The 13,092-nt window shown below is 36.1% G+C and overlaps 1 protein-coding gene across 6 annotated transcripts in view; it reads right to left on the reverse strand.

Annotated features, from left to right (window-relative positions):
• Nucleotides 1-13,092, reverse strand: part of FBXL17 (F-box and leucine rich repeat protein 17) — a 472,180-nt gene that overhangs the window by 348,990 nt on the left and 110,098 nt on the right. The gene's annotated exons all lie outside the window — the stretch shown is intronic.

Here is a 13,092-nt window from a genome sequence, read left to right on the forward strand (position 1 = left end):
GAAAAATTCAAAGCCAGGTTCAACCCATCCTAATCCTCCCTCCTTCCTATTCCTTTCTCTTTCTCAACTAACAAATGGACACACTGATCTTGATCATGTGGCCTAGAGACCTAAGTCCTTCCTGACCCTGCACTACAATGTCTAGACATGTTTTATCCCTTTTACTGCTTTAAGAAAAGAGAATTTCAGTCTCTTTCCCTGCTAGGGATGGTATGAGACAAGCCAGGAATGCATCTGACTGATATAAGACCTCTGAACATGACTTTTAACCATGGTAAAAAAAAAAAGATTAAAAGTGAAGGCTGATTCCTACTTATGATCTGGCCCAACACTACTAAATATACTGCTTTATTCTGTACCAACATGTTAATTTACAGAAACATATCAAATCAGTATTAAAAACAGTATCATGCATATTTTATTACAAACTGGGAGAATTCTATATTTAACTTATTCAAATAGTGAAGCTGTTTGTCTGGTATCTTTGTAAGGACATGAACTTGCATAAGAGTGCAACTTACACAGAAACAGAAAGAAAAGGGAGCACACTGCACCCCTGCATTAGATATGCCCTCTACTCTGGCCTTGGTTCATAATCCACTACCCCAAGCAAGATGCCCCGAGGAGCAGTGCAGAGCTGAGAACAACAACACACATCTGACCCGTATTTTCTGAAACATGCTATTAGAGGTCACCTGCCCACAACTAGACATATTCCTATACTAACAAAATATGAGTGCAGGGGAAGTCCCAATGGAGGCTACCACATTAGGGCAGGGAAACTAACTCCTCTTTCCTTTATCCAAAAGTAAACCCCAATGAACGAAGAGATTGTAAAAATAGTTAGAAAAAGCTGACAACTCTCTTCTACATCTAGGAAACACATTTTTTGCATGCAAGAAAAAAGTGACCTTATTATTTTTTAAGAACTGTTACAGATCCAAGAAACCATATAAATCTCTTCAAATGTTTTTAAAAGGTTTAAAAGCCAGGAAATTTAGATGTTTCAGCACCATTAATGCTAACCTTGGCACTGTGACTGCTACCAATCAATTTTTTCCTTTTGGAAAGAATGAATAATTTTGATGAATGCTATTGCAAATTACACACTAAAAACACAATTTTTCATATGAATGGGGCCAATGTCTTTTGGCACGCTTGTCACCATCACAACATAACTGCTAATCTTCAAATACAGTTATTAACAACCTCAGAAAATCATTTAGAAGACCAACTCTCCTTTTTAAGGTCAGTGATTATCACAGTTAATGACCAATTGGCTTTAGCCATTACTGTCCTGAACTTTACATCATGTTTTAAACTAACAAGACAATAAATAACTATTAATACCAACATATTTTGAAGGGTGTTTTTCAGTCACCATCTATGCTCACCAAAAACATAATTGCTTTTGTGTTTTATATAATCACTCGGTCACTTACTGATTTTTGCTTGTTTCCTTGTTGTAGCCGGTGTTATTTTATCATGAAAGTAGGAATAAGGGTGAAGGGTAAAAAGACAAAATCAGAGATAAACCCTATTAGCATTTTTCAAAAATACTAGTTAAACCTGTATTCGTTTAGAAAATATAAAGGGCACTGAAAGGTATCAAATGAAAAGTAAAAGCCATCTTCTCTTCACTTTCATTTCTCAAAGGTAATCACTCAAGTCTCTTATAGTTGCTTACAAAAAAACTGTTTAATGTATATGCTTGTGTACAGTATATGTATCTCTTTATTTTTCTTTCCAATTTCAACAACAGTTTAATACTTGATACATTGTTCTGCAGCTTTCTTTTTTCACTTATAATATCTTGGAGATCCTTCCATATCAACATACATAGGTTTATCTCAATTATATAATAACTGCAAAGTATTCTATCATGTGAAAATATACAAACTTATTTAACCAATCTTATACTGATGGATATCTAAGTTATCTATTGTTTTGTTGTCTATTTTGTTTTGTTATTGCAAACAGTATTTCAATGAACATCCTTGTACATATATTTTGAAAAACATGTGAAAGTTATCTGCAGTATTCCTTACAGTGTGACTTCTGGGTGAAAGAACATGTGTCTTTTTAATTTTGAGAGATTTTGCTACACTGTCTTCCAGAAAGACTATACTGACTGATTTTCATTGGAGAGAGTGTCTCTTTCTCTACCAGGTATTGTCACACCTCTTATTTTCACCAACCTGCAAGGTAAAAATGATCTCAAGGTGTTCTCACTTTGAATTCTTTAATTATTAATAAGGAGGATGTAAATCTTCTCATGTTTATTCAGAGGTGGTTGTTCTTAGCTATTATTATTTTCTTATTTAGTTAGAACAGGTAAATCAAGTCTGATCCCTTTAGTTTAGGGCTTCATACATAACAGCTACTCAATAAATGCCTGATCCCTTATCAGATGAATCAAACAACAGTTTAAAAGAAACCTTCCTTATAGCCACACTGTATTGTCCTGATACAATCTAATATCTGGTTTTCAAAATTCTCAAGATTCCTTGACAATGAGCCAAAAGAAGTTGGCAAAATTATAGAACAAGCAGGTTACAAACAAAAGGACACACAACAGTAAACGCATTATGTAGTCGCTCTCCTGTAGCTATAATCACAGATGACCTTCTACCCTGTTATACACAACACACATTTCTCCATATTATATAAACCTTTTGAAAAGCTAAATAATATTCCACCAATCCTATAAAGTAGTATTTTCCAGGTTTTATTCTTTCTATAAAAAGTATATTTTATACATCCTTCTACAATTTGCTTTTATCTTTTCATTCAACATTATGTTGCTGAGATGTAGACATAGATATATGTAAATCTACTCCATTAATTCAACCACTTCCAATTCTTTAATATACAGTGATTTATTTATCAGTTATATTATCAATTTATGTTTAAATTATTACAAACAATGTTGCAATGGACATTCTCGCACGTCTCTGAAAACATGTTCAAAAGCCTCTGTAAGATATGCATATTTATGTATATATGTACCTAGCAGTAAAACTGCTGAGTCCTCTTGCAAAAGTGTTGGAGATGATATAAAGAAAAGAGAACACCTTTCCATTACTGGTGAGAGTATAAATTGGCATAAGCATTTTGGAAAGCAAGTTGGACATATCTTCAAAGTTTCTAAATCTGTACCTATGAACTAGTTTATTCCTAAGATTTCTTCCAATCTTATAATTTCATAACTGGGAAATTTTCTTGTTACCAGATATAAAACTGGCTTAGGTGTACTCAGAGCAATTAAGCAACAATGGGAAACATACTCATATGTGATTGAAGAATAGAGCTGGACAGGGTTAAAAAGCATCATAAGTACAGAATCAAATCAGCAAGTTTTTGTTAAATCAGAATCCTATGTTGATAACAAATTTTGGAAAAACAGAATTCTGAAAAAACACTATTTTTGAATTGCTTCAAAAATTTCTGGTACAAATGAAAGTACTAAGATTAGGAAAAGCACAGTAATATATTTGGTGTGATTTCCAGCAATCATCTGTTTTCTGAAAGTTGGCAGTGAACATATGCCTGAGAATTTAAATACCATTTAAGTATATTATACTACATATAGAAAGATACATGAAACACATATCTGACTACGCCTTTCCTTGATACGAGGGTAAAAGTCACAGAAATTAACTCTAGGCCTTCAAGAGAGCTTTATAGATATCGAATTTCCCTGACAGCAGAGAGGCAAACACTATTTAATTCACAAAGCTAGGTAACAGGTACTGCTGCTATTCTTTACGTTCTAATTGGAAAATTCTCAATTTCTCATTACGCATAGCGAATCTGGTCCACCATCAGATGAATCCATTACACCTGTATTCTTAGAAAAGGCATAAGCTAATATGAATATGATCTGAGGCCTCTGAGTAGAGTCTTTGGATTTTCTCAAGGTCTTAGATTCTGTAACAATGATCTAAAAGATTCTAAAGAACAATCATATATATCAGCTCAGCAAGTAAAAGCAAATCACCATGTCGGGGACTTCCCTGGTGGAGCAATGGTTAAGAATCCGCTTGCCAATGCAGGGGACATGGGTTCGATCCCTGGTCCAGGAAGATCCCACATGCCTCAGAGCAACTAAACCCCTGCGCCACAACTACTGAGCCTGCGCCCTAGAGCCCGCAAGCCACAAATACTGAAGCCTGAGCACCTAGAGACCATGCTCTGCAACAAGAGAAGCCACTGCAATGAGAAGCCCGCGCACTGCAATGAAGAGTAGCCCCGCTCACCACAACTAGAGAAAGTCTGCGTGCAGCAACGAAGACCCAACACACCAAAAATTAATTAATTAATTAATTAAAAAATTAAAAAAAAATTTTTTTTTAAATCACCATGTCAATAAAACATTCTCAGAAAAAACATTCAAAATTGTTACCACATGTTCAAAGCAACTGTTGAAACTAATGTAGAAAAGCAAAGCTTTACCAACCTGTACATGAAATTTCCCTTTAACGACAAGTCATATGAATTATAGAAAGAACATTTTACTCTAAGAAAAGAAGTTTTTTTTAATCTTCATTTCTGTGCCTCAGCGGGTTGTCTATAATGGTAATCCTTGTATTTAAGCATGTGGAATGGTTCCTTGAAGAATGCCTTCAAATAATTCATACCTGCTAAATGTATTACTTTAAATCTTTACGAATATTTTTGTATCTGTTAAAGCATAACAAGGTGCCACCTCTCCACTCAAAGTCCTTTGGATTGCAGAAGTGCTATGTCATCATTTAATGGCTTCTCTCCCCCTCCCTCTCCCCCTCTCCCTCCCCCTCTCCTTTGCTCTCTTTGCAAGATAAAATGAATAAAGTAGGTCATCCTCCTTGATTCTAACATCCAGCATTAACTATTGAGGATAATTAGACTAGCAATAATTTAAGAAATATTTAGGCAAATAATTTAAAATTTGTAAAAAAAGTATCCACATAAAAGTAGTAATAGGGCTTCCCTGGTGGCGCAGTGGTTGAGAATCTGCCTGCCAATGCAGGGGACACGGGTTCGAGCCCTGGTCTGGGAAGATCCCACATGCCACGGAGCAACTGGGCCCGTGAGCCACAATTACTGAGCCTGCGCGTTGGAGCCTGTGCTCCGCAACAAGAGAGGCCGCGATGGTGAGAGGCCCGCGCACCGCGATGAAGAGTGGTCCCCACTTGCCGCAACTAGAGAAAGCCCTCGCACAGAAACGAAGACTCAACACAGTCATAAATAAATAAATAAAAGAACGTGAGTTTCTAAAAAAAAAAAAAAAAAGTAGTAATAAACATGAAATCAGCTTTTCCTACAATATTGGTATTCTTAGGTAAACTCATGTTTTGAATTCATGGAAAAAATTAATTAAGGTATGAATACATTTTATAGAATCTAGAGCTTCAAATGTAAAGAACTTTCAAGGTGCATTATAAAGAAACTTACTGGTAAAATAGTTCTTAAGTGGCCATCTGTGCTTCTAAGAAAGAAAGAGGAATAAAGTTTTAAGAATTTGCAACATATTCAAGTATATTCCCTCAATTGAGCTTGAATTGGCAAAATTATACATTCTCTGATATTTCAGAGGAAACAAGACATCAATTACCAATTCCCAAAATTCTGACTATACATAACTTCTTCCTTAATTCAGTACCCACCTAGAGAGGAAACTCTGTCCCTCATGCTTTCCTCCTCTCCACTATTTAAATCACTGATGTGTCTAAGTTTAATGATCCAATAAGAATTTAAAATAATCATAAAGACATCACTTATTCCCAAGGGATGCATCGAACACTGAGAGAAAATGGAAATCATAAATTTGTCTAATTTCTCCACCATTAATTCTGCAATGTTAAAGAGTAACAGATTCCTACTTAATTGTATTCCAAGGAAAGACAATATGTTAACTTGTGGAAATAATATTTAATAATTTAACATAAGCCATCATTTCACAAGGGACTTTCCTGGTAGCACAGTGGCTAAGATCTGCCTGCCAATGCAGGGGACACGGGTTCAAGCCCTGGTCCGGGAAGATCCCACATGCCACGGAGCAACTAAGCCCATGCACCAAAACTACTGAGCCTGCGCTCTAGAGCCTGTGTACCACAACTACTGAGCCCACGTGCCACAACTAATGAAGCCCGCGCGCCTAGAGCCTGTGCTCCGCAACAAGAGAAGCCACGGCGATGAGAAGCCCGCGCACCACAACGAAGAGTAGCCCCCACTCACCGCAACTAGAGAAAAACTGCACGCAGCGACAAAGACCCAACACAGCCAAAAATTAATTATTTTTAAAAATTAATTAATTAATTTTAAAAATTAATTAATTTTTTAAAACTTTCATAAAAATATGTTTTTTACCCCATAAATGTGAGCTAAAATATAACGGTAAGAACAAAGGACAAAAGACAAGCCTACCCTCTGCTTTCTCCTATACAGGGCTGTCAGAGGTATTGAATTATGCCCTTCAGGAAATCATTCAGAAAACATGAATGGACCTAGCGGGTATTATGCTAAGTGAAATAAGTCAGACAGAGAAAGACAAATGCCATATGGTTTCACTTGTATGTGGAATCTAAAAAAATAAAAGATCAAACATAAAACCAGACTCATAGATACAGAGAACAAACTGGTCGTTGCCAGAGTGGAGGTGGGGTAAGGGGGTATGGGTGAAATAGGTGAAGGGGATTAAGAGGTACAAACTTCCACTTATAAAATAAGTAAGTCATGAGGATGTAATGTACAGTATAGGGAATATAATCAATAATATTGTAATAACTTTGTATGGTGAAAGATGGTAACTAGACCTAATCGTGGTGATCATCTTGTAATGTATAAAAATATTAATCACTATATGTTATACACCTGAAACTACCATAATATTGTAAGTCAATTATACTTCAATTTTAAAAAAAAGAAAATTATTTAGTATCAATGTTTATGTTAATCCTAATGTCCTCCTCCTCCTCAAATTGGCTACATACATTTTACTTGTTCACAGATTTATTGTAATAGGACACTGTGCAACCTACATACTAACTATGTTGCTTTATATGCATATCTATTATATTAGAAATAATTTACTGTGGCTTTAGTGAATGTACAAAGGACTTGTACAATGCAAAGGAACAGAGTGTTGAGTAGAAGTCTGTCAAAGAGATTAATCAATCTTGAAGAAAAGTTTATATACATGTATCTCAATACACATTTGCTGTTTATTCTCTGACATATTGAACTATATTTCTTCCAAAATCCTGAAAAACATTGACAGAACATAATTGTGGCATATAGATAATTACTTTATAAATAAAAATAAGTTACGTTCTAGGGTCCTAAAAGCTTAACATGCAGCATATTTTTTTTTCATGCAGCATATTTTAATACATATATACTGTAAAATGGATTTTAACTTTTTCATTTGGTTTTCTTTGTATTTTATAAAATACTACAAAGAAAATGAAAACGATATGGTTTTCAATATATCTTCATTGATCCCTACATTTAGGCAGATTCAAAGGTAAATTCAAAAAAGAGAAAGAACAGGTTTCAGGGTTTTTTAAGCAATCCAATAACTGACTTTTAATTCAGTAGCCATAGGTTTCCCTGGTTGTTGGGAATATAACAGAACTGTGTTGGGTGCATATTGAGGTTCAACCCCAAGGAATCCTGAGTTTGTGTCCATGGAAAGACTGACCAAGTGCATAACATGTTATGGTTCCACCTCCCAGGATGTCATTTCTAACATGCGAGACATGTCAATTTATTTCCACACTTTATTTTCACACATTATATTGTCTTGAATTGGTTGAAAATCAGATAATGGAGTTCTTAAAATCTGAAATAATGCAACTTCTTTCCAAGGTTTTTATAAACGACACATCACTTTTTTTCTAAAGCCTCTTTCTAGCAAGGCAACCCTAGACAAATCACTTAGAAAAACTCACATTTAAAGATGTTACTAAAAATAGATTTCAAACTTTGTATCTGGTTATCAGGGAGGGGCAGGAAATAGCACCTAAAACATAAAGCTGTTGTGCTCACGAAGTGAGAAAGTGCTTAGCAAAAAACCAGGAGCATGATAAGCATGAAAACATTTTTGCCAAAACTTTGAATACTGGCCTCTCTGTTGACTCTAAAAACAGCCAGCTCTCTGCCCTTAGATAAGCCACTAAACCTCTCCAGGCCTGTTTTTTCACCTGTAAACCATTCTCCTGGATTCCAACCCTTGCAGTCAGAAGAGTCTCTGACTCAAAAGACCAGTCTGGAAGGAAATCTGGGAGAACATCTGGTTCCTATCTCATATAAATATTATAAATAACCTTCAGAACATTTACCTCTGCCCTACCATTGGTACTCAGAAAACATCTGTTCTTATATAAGTAAGAGTAAAATTAAAAATAGAACTACTGATGAAGATATTCTGTTCCTGCCTACTGGCTTTCTCTAACTGGGCGAGTATCTTCCTGGGTAAAGTCCACCCAAAAAAGTGCTGAGAAGCCATGAGAAAAGGGTCAAGACCATCAAGACTGGAAACAGATTAAGATCTAGAACAAAGCCAACTCTGCAAATCATAAATGAGACCACGATCACTGGAAATATGAGCTGTATTATTAACCCAAGACCTGAGGCAAAGCTCAGAGTCAAGAAGGCTCAGGAAAGCCTGCCCTCCTGGCAGGTATTTTGTACCATCCTCCACTTAGGTTATTTGCATATATCTCATCTCCTGACTAGATCACAACTTCCTTAGAAGCAAGGATTACTGTCTAATTTACATTTACATCCCCTGTTATGCCTAGCACATTGCAGACATCAAATTAATATTAGGCAAATTAATTAAGTATGATGCCTTCGAAAGAAAATCAACGCTTATCTTGACATTCAAATAAAACATCAGCTAAGTTTTGTTAGCTGACAAAAGTTAAAGTCAAAACATTTATCACTGGGCTAAAGTTTGTTTTTTTTTCTTTTTTTTTAGGCTTCATTTTATTAAAATTATATATGCACCTGGCTTGGATTAGCAAATAACTTCAGAAGGTTTATTTTTTTAAAAATAGCAGACTCCTCTCCCCTGCCCTCATTTCCCCCTTCTAAGAAGTAATAAGCATTTTCAGTTCTTTCAGATTATTATTTTGGAATTGACTTCCTTATCTCTAAATACCAGGCTTATGTTGCTATTTCTTGATTTCAAGTTTTAGGCATTATCTGTTGACTTTTCAACATGAAACAAGGGTTGAGTTCTATTTCCTCCACTCAGATCCAACATACACACAATCTTTCCTACCTAGTTATAATTTTGGTTAGATTCATATTACTGTTTATATAATTGTGACTATATAAACAGTATCTAGAGCTGAGCCATTTAGTGCGATATTATTACTTCTATGAGGTTAACAAATGCCTTGGGGTTTGTTGTGGTGGTGGTTCTGTATGTTCCTTGCTTAGTTATCTAACTGTGTATCATGAATTCAACACCAAATTCTTTGCCAGAGAATATTTTTAGAAGTTTTGATGCTCATTATGACCTGCTGTGTCACTTTGGCATTTTCAGGAACAGCACAAATATTTAAGTTATTTTTAACAGAGTTTTAGTTATGTTGCTTCACTGAATAGGATTATGTTAGGCCTGGGTCACAAACTGCCTGGGCTTTATATGGGTTACAGGTATTTCGGATGTTACAAGACTTTACGCTAATCAGATCATCACTTAAAAGTGTTAGACTGGTTTTAATGTGGTGTAATGGAAACAGCAAAAGATATGAAGACAGATAGACATTGTAGAGAATTCTGGGCTCACCCTAACTGAACACGTACTAACTTCTTTGGGCCTCAGTTTGCGCATCTATAAAATAGGGACTGGTGGAATATCATAAGTTGATTTCTGATTTTTCTACCCACAGGAATAATTTGATAATAATAAAAAAAAAAACCTGAATAAAAATGTCCATAGGCATTTACCCTATCAAGATAGGATATAAAATTAATGGAAACTTACCAAGGCCCTAAATGACAAAGGGAGGAATAAAGAGAGTAAGTTAGAGTCATTTGGGCCCCAGTGGTCAGGAAGAATAGCAAATGAAGATGATAATAATCACTATTATTAACTGAATACTTACTATTTGGCAGATACTATCTCCTTTAATCTTCACTGCCAGCAGATGTGAGGTAATTTTGTCCACTTTACAGATGAGAAGCTAAGGCAGAGGGACAAACACCCTGTCCAAGTTCACAGTGACTTAGTGGCAGAGCCAGGATTCAAACTTAGGTATTCTGATGCCAAAGTATGTGCATGTGTGCACTCAATTATGACCTTGATCGTGTCTTCCATGAAGATTCAAACAGCAATGTAAATGGTGAAATGATATTAAATTGATCACAGATTTAGTAAATGTTTTGAAAGATAGGCCTATTTGTGCCTGGATTGGGGAATTGGGAACAATCCTATGCGGTTGTGTGTGTTTTGCCAAAGGTTGCAGAAGACATTGTGTTTGCATCAATCTGCATCTCCTCAGACCAGTCACACCTTGACCCTGAAGACAGATCACATTAAGGACACTGGGGCAAGCATGTCAGCAGCTGTAAGGAGTACTAGCTACTTCACAGGGTTATGATATATAGAGCATGCTACTGACTGAATTGTGTACCACCAAAATTTGTATGTTGAAGCCTTAACCCCCATGTGATTGTATCTGGAGACAAGAGTCTTTAGGAAGTAATTAAGGTTAAATGAAATCATAAGGGTAAGGGCCCTTATGGGATAGGACTGTGGCCTTACAAGAAAAAAAAAAAAGAGACCTCTCTCTCCCTCTCCCTCTCTCTCTCTCTCTCTCTCTCTCTTCCTGCCATGTGCCATGTAAGGACACAGCAAGAGTGGCAAGAAGAGAGTTCTCACCAGAAAATGAACTTGGCCAGACCTTGATCTTGGACTTGCCAGCCTCCAGAACTATGAGAAAATAAGTTTCTGTTGTTTAAGCCACCCAGTCTACAGTATTTTGTACGGCCAACCAAGTAGACTAATACAGAACATGAATTTAGAAGGAACTTGATAATATTAACTCTCTTTTCTTCCTCCTTCTACCCTTTCATATGTTGGAGTTAAAAACAGGTAGCAAAGAAGCAGTTAGTTGTTGAAAAGAGAAATCATGTGAGATTCCGACAGAAGGAACAGATTCAAGTAAAAAACACAAAATTTCTGTTTACCACTCATTCAGGAGATTAAGTGGAACAGTGTAAAGAATGAGAGCTGGAATCTAGGGAGGCTTGGGCCCTTATTCGCGAGATGGCTTTGGCCAAGTCATTTAATCTTTCCTTTTGCTCAGACTTAATCACGGAAATCAGGCTAGATGACCTTTAACTGTTTTCTGCTAAAATACTCTAGGATCCTATAATGTAGGTGGTAAAAAACTAGTCAACAGAAGAGTCTGCTCAGGATATAGTCCTAAAGTAGTGACACACTGAGAACTTAAAAGAAATTCCAATGATATAAATTAGATCCCAGTAACCGGGAGAAAAACTGAACATAATAAAAAACCATCATATGCTATATCCAGAGCCTACGTATTTCCAAGGCAGTCTATAGATCATAATGAAAGCAATTACATAATTTCCATTTAAATAACAAGTTTCTGTGATTTAAAAGTGACAGGTTTTTTCCCCCCAACAGCAAGTCCTTGGCTGCTATCAGCTATTTTCACAGAATAATTTGAATTGGAGAAAAGAAAGCACAAACAACACTTTTTCAAGCTGTGAGAATCAAGAATTGAAGAGATTTGATCTAGGAGGGAGTCAGGCACAAGCAAGTATGTTGGTTTAAAGAAAATACAATATGATCTATCAAAAATGTTTATCAATATTTAATATATGGGTTTGCGGAAATCCTTGACTTAAAAGTTTCTGAATGGCAAAAACTGTGAAACTCATTTTACTATGAAAAAATAGAATTAAGAATAGTTCTTAAAGAATTCAGAGGATTCTAATGTAAAAAAATTATTCCCCATGTAGCTGGAGTATACCAGACAAAGCCCTGGAACTGAAACCGGTCCTGGGTTTACATCCTTGGCTTACCATATACTGGCTGTGTCACTGTGTCCAACAAACTCGACCTCTCTGAGCCTTACAGTTTCCTCCACACAGTGTCAGCTTGAAATGAATATGATTAATAAATGTAAAAAGGCTGTTGGAAAAATGTTGTTGCTAAAAATATGAGAGCTTCTAGGAAGTCCAAAGGCATGTTCAATTTCTCGGTGTCAAAGATGTGACAATACGAGATGCAAAAAATACAAAGCAAAGGTAAAAAAGAATTCCCAAAGCAAAAGGTAAAAAAGAATTCCTAAAGCAAAAGAATTATATAAGGATACAGACAGTACCCTAAAAGACCATTATTTCAAAATCTAATAACATCAAAATTTAAATACCAGAAGGTAATGGAATAAAATACCACTTTTAAGTTTACTAATTTGAGAATACTAGTCTTTTAACCTAGGCTAAGACGAAACTTGCTTTGTAGTTACCTATAAGGTAGCATATTTTCTTGTTCCTATCAAGATGGGTAAACTCCCTACACTACTGGTTCCCTCCACAAAAATCAATACTGGAGAAACTACAGCTTAGTGAGGGAAACAGTTGCAAGGAACTTTAAAAAGAAAGAAGAAGATAAAACCATACAAAAACAAACAGAAACTATGTATGATGGAGTCAGTGTGCTGCACCTCAGTTGGGAGGGAACAAGCTGTTGGAAAACTTTCCAGGGCTGCTCTTGCCTCTCCTCTGAGATAAGCAAAGCATACACCTCACCACATCATAGAAATAAGGCAGCAAAGTAATACGGGGCAGCTTAAAGGCTTTCATGAGGTGAGCGTGAAACCCCTAGGTAGAGAAGAGACAATGAGTGATCAACAGGAAGTCAGCGGTGCCTGGAGTTGAATAGGCCAGATTAACAATGACCAGAGGCTGGCCCCCCGCACTTCCCAATTCACATTAAGAGGCAGAGTGGCTATGTCCTGGGAATGAGAAAAGATCTAGAAATCTAGACACTTAGACAACTATGAAGAACACCCACAATTAAATAAATACACAAATCTAAACATACATTAGCTTTCCTTTCTG

Source organism: Balaenoptera musculus, chromosome 3 (assembly GCF_009873245.2).
Source record: "Balaenoptera musculus isolate JJ_BM4_2016_0621 chromosome 3, mBalMus1.pri.v3, whole genome shotgun sequence".
Lineage (NCBI taxonomy): Eukaryota > Metazoa > Chordata > Mammalia > Artiodactyla > Balaenopteridae > Balaenoptera > Balaenoptera musculus.